Source organism: Pinus tabuliformis, chromosome 4_2 (genome assembly GCF_031772625.1).
Source record: "Pinus tabuliformis cultivar Carrire ecotype Pingquan chromosome 4_2, CPIR1, whole genome shotgun sequence".
Lineage (NCBI taxonomy): Eukaryota > Viridiplantae > Streptophyta > Pinopsida > Pinales > Pinaceae > Pinus > Pinus tabuliformis.
This window is the reverse complement of record NC_142304.1, coordinates 469,703,535-469,707,956: the sequence shown is the minus strand read 5'-3', so window position 1 is coordinate 469,707,956 and position 4,422 is coordinate 469,703,535. Positions and strand designations below refer to the sequence as shown.

General features: G+C 38.0%; 1 long non-coding RNA gene across 7 annotated transcripts; it reads left to right on the top strand.

Moving 5' to 3' along the window:
- The first annotated feature begins 339 nt into the window (after positions 1-339).
- LOC149170001 (uncharacterized) lies at positions 340-3,918 on the top strand. 7 transcript variants are annotated; one of them, XR_016259444.1, is made up of 8 exons: positions 340-648; positions 858-904; positions 2,052-2,369; positions 2,459-2,524; positions 2,623-2,648; positions 2,781-2,956; positions 3,085-3,260; positions 3,430-3,918. It is a non-coding gene; the product is annotated as an uncharacterized LOC149170001 (long non-coding RNA). The 7 variants fall into 7 exon arrangements; XR_016259449.1 differs by having other exon boundaries at positions 2,776-2,956; positions 3,430-3,913; XR_016259450.1 differs by lacking the exon at positions 2,623-2,648 and having other exon boundaries at positions 2,776-2,956; positions 3,430-3,912.
- Positions 3,919-4,422: the final 504 nt, after the last annotated feature.

Below are 4,422 nucleotides of genomic sequence, written 5' to 3'. Positions count from 1 at the left end.
TTAACAAAGTTGAAATTCCGGAAATTATTGCAACCAGTGAATGGTTGAAATTCCGGAAATTATTGCAACCAGTGAATGGTTAAAGACTTGTTGATGTGGCGACTCGCAATCCAAGATGCTTTTTCCACATCTCCCCACAACGTGCCTTTGTAGAGGTGGCAGTGAAGAGAAGTTTTTTTTGCAGTCAAGAAAAGCACGACCGTTGCAGAGGTGGCAGTGAGAGAAGTGTTTTTTTGCAGAGGTGGCAGTCAAGAAAAGCAGGGCCGTTGAATCCAACCAGCAATATTTATTTCCAATCCTTCTCCCAATCTATGCCTTTACCGAATCTCCTCCTCCTCCCCCTCCCATGGCTACCTGCGCTGGGCTGAGTCTAGTCTTGTCTTGGAGCTCCATGTCATGTCTGGTCTGGTATGAGTTTTGTGTGGTCTGGTTTTGTCTGGTATGAGTCTGGTATGGTATGGTCTGGTCTGGGCTGGTATGTGTTGTTGTGTTGCGAGGTACCGGGAGGAGGTGAGGGTAAACATGACATCTATTCAATTCAATTTTTAATCAGCAGGAGCAGGAACGAAAGGGTTCAATCGCAGGCAGATATATGAGGAGATATCCACCCACATCCTTCTCGATTCTAGCAGGCAAATTTCTGTACCTGTAAGATCTGTTTTCTTTTCTTTTCATTGGGTTTCCTTTTTTTAATCTTGATACAGATTTTAGATTAGCTTAGTAAGTGACGACATACATCACAGGGTTTAATATGAATTTTGTAATTTGATGCAATTGGCTCGCTCTGTTCAAGAAGTATTATTGAATTGCCTGGCTAAACTAACTTAAATATGAATTGGTATTGGTACCTGCATCAGTTTTCGAATCCACAGGTGTGCGCAAGGATTGAACCCAGGTAGAGTAGGTAAATTTCTTTGCATCTTTCTGGTTATATATATTCAAATATATACATGATTAACAAAATGATGAGTGGGATTAGCAGGAACTAATTTGGTCTGGGATCGGCCCTTTTCAAGCTGTAATTTGATTTGGGATCGGCCCTGCATAATTATGAATCATAACCTTAATTATGACATAAATATTGATACGCCCCATAATTGCTAGTACCCATTTTAAATTCTAAAAAAATAGATTAGGCATCAGATGCAACTAATAATTTCATTTCAATTAATGTAAGAACCGAGATTAGCGGCAGTTCACTGATCTGTGCGTTTATCCATGAAATATTACTTCCAAAATATAATTAGTTACAGTCTTTGAAGGAGGTCTTGAACCTCCGTTCTGATGGGTAACGTTCTGTTGCCGGGATTTGAACCCGAGTCGCCTTGATTACTTATGACATATTGAATCCAAAAATATGATTAGTTACACTCCTGAACGTCCGAGTCGCCTTGAGAGCTTATGAAATATTAAATCCAAAAATATGATTAGTTACACTCTTGAAGGAGGGCTTCAATCTCCGACCTGACTGATGACGTTTCGTTGCCGGGATTTGAACCCGGGTCGCCCTCCGAGTTTATGAAATCTTACATCCAATATATAATTACTTACAGTCTTGGAGGGCTTGGACCTCCGACCTCCTGGGTAACGTTCTGTTGCCGGGATTTGAACTCGGGTAGCCTTGAGAGTTTATGAAATATTGAATCTAAAATATAATTAATTACACTGTTGAAGTAGGGTCTGAACCTCTGACCCGATGGGATTTTGCCCTGTGGCCTTCAGATTTTATGAAATATTAAATCCAAAATATAATTAGTTAGACGGTTGAAGTAGGGCTTGAACCTCTGCCATATTTATTCCAGCGATAGATCACTTATATGTGTATTTATCAGTAAACTTTGAGGGTTTATGAAATATTACATCCAAAATATAATCAGTTGAAACGAGGGCTTGAACTTCCTAGGTAATGTTTCGTTGGCGGGATTTGAACCCAGGACTTGAACCTCTGACCACATGGGTAACGTTCTGTTCCCGGTATGGGCGTATAAATATTTATGTCATAGGTCATATTATGGTGCTGCATAATTGTGGTTGTGGTTGCATATATGCAGGTCTCTCTGTGGTGGTTCCCAACGTTCCTTAAATGCATTTCGCAGTTTCAATAGCATGGGCCGTTCTTAACACAATGCCTGCTCTGCTCAATTCAAACCAATTCCTGCCTCTCGTCACGGACGGAACGCAGCCTCAGCCTGGTACTCAGAGCTAGATCCATCCGTCATAAACCCTGACCTCCGCCCGCTGCTGCGCTTCAATTCAATTCAATTCTCTGATACCCATGGAAATTGGCTTGCACAGCCCAAAAAGGGAGGTCTATACGGTGCTGATAAACAGGGCCATGGAACTTGGCTTGCACTGCCTGAAACAAGCAGGTCTGATAATGTATGTATAAAATGTGTAACTTATCTCTAAGAATTTGGGAGGATTAAATAATTGAATCGTATATTATATTGTGGCGCAGGAGTTATGTTGGGAGCTAAGCGGTTATAGCATGTATCAACTATGCAGAGGACGCATAGATTTCAGGGTAATCTCAACTGAATACATTTCCTTTTTTCACATGACGTGACCCAGAGAGTTGCATGACCTGTACTTGTACTGTGCTGATTATTTCTCTCTTTAAAGGTCGACAGGACAGTATAAAAAGAGTGGTAAGATTCGTCCAATCTTTTCATTCTAAAATTTCATTCTGTAGATGTTAGGATTCCAAATTATGCACTGTTCTGTTTTGGTTTTGTAAGTTTTTCTCACACAGGTTTTGATTTAATGATTTGGCAGAGCAGTTGAACCCCACGATGTGCTGTTTCAATGCTCTGACAAAGGACGCACATTCCAACAGCGCAGTTAATGAGGAGATCCACAGCGGCAATGGAAGGTGGATGACTGATAGTGGCAGCGATCCACTCGGACGGTGACGGTTACGGTCATATGGGAAGATGAACAGTGTGGACTGGAGGAGGTGGAGCCTATACCTGAATTCCCATCCCAACTTTATATATATGTATATATGCCTATTTTTTTTGGTATTTGCTTTGTTTTTCCAGGATTGAGAAGGAGGATTGTTTGGTATTTGCTTGGTTTTTCCAGGATTGAGAAGGAGGGGCTTTTAATTTAATTTTTCCGCTGAGAATGAATGAGAAGCTATGAGGGATGAAGATCCTTCTCCCTTTCCAAGTGATGAGCGGCCCGAGCATTATGAAGCAAAGCAATGGAACTGTTATATTTTCTGAGCTTCATCCGATTTTATGTGAATGCAACTATGGGTAAATTTTCTTAGTTTTCATCGTGATATACATTTAAAATTGGATAACCCAACCCAGTGAATTTTAATTTGATGATTTGATTGTTGTATTTGATTGTTGTAATTCATTTTCAGCTTTGATCATTTGATTGTTGTAATTCATTTTCAGCTGTGTGATGGGCTTTCCACAGGAATGTGTGATGGGCTCTCCACAGGAATGAACGCAGGGAGGAGACCACTCCACTCCACTGAATGATGGGCTTCAAGATGCACAGGGCTTATTATTTTTATTTATTTTTGGCTTGCTAGATAAAATATAAATATTAAATTTTAACAGTTAGGAGTAAAAAACGCTATAAAAAAAAGAGTCCGGTTAAAAAATAATATATATAAAGCATTTATGCATTTTTTGTTATAGGAATTTATGCAAAGTAGTTTTGTATACAAAATATTTATGTATTTTTTTTGTTATACTGTATCAGAAAAGTAGCATAGATTGTCACTGATTTTTAACATATATTATTTTTGCAGATAATGGCTGGAATATATGTCCATGGCCAAAGCATTTACATCTCCATCATGTTCATGACATAAGACACATTGATCGCCTTCAAAAGAAATTAACATTTATGTATTCATTCTGTAATTACTCTTGAAAATCTTATAATAATAAAAAATATTTTTTTGTTTGAAGGGGTTAAAAGCCTCTTCTCAATGCCCTTGAGAATGAACCATGGTCATTCTTAAGGGCTTGTGCATCCTCTCTCTCTTTCCACTTTCTAGTTTTTACTTTTCCTCCCTTTATTATGTTTAAAAGTAATTAGCATCATAGATTTTAAGTTAATAACTTCTTAATTGTTAGTATGCATGCTTTACACATTTTAAATTTTTAAATGCATTAAAATAGTTCTTGTTTGTGTAGTGATGCTTATTCATATTCTTTTCATGTAATGTTTGATGATTGATGACATTTTTTACTTTGTTCATGATTGTGCATGACAATGTTTGCTCTTTGAGTTATATTTAGTGTTTGTATTTACAATGAATGTGAATTGCATGTTGATATGTGTTCTAAAATGTGTGCATGTGTGTCCCCTTTAGGAATAACTATCTAATACATGTTTTCTGCCATGATTCAAATTTGATGTGCAATATGTGTATATTTGCAACATTTTATGTGTGAT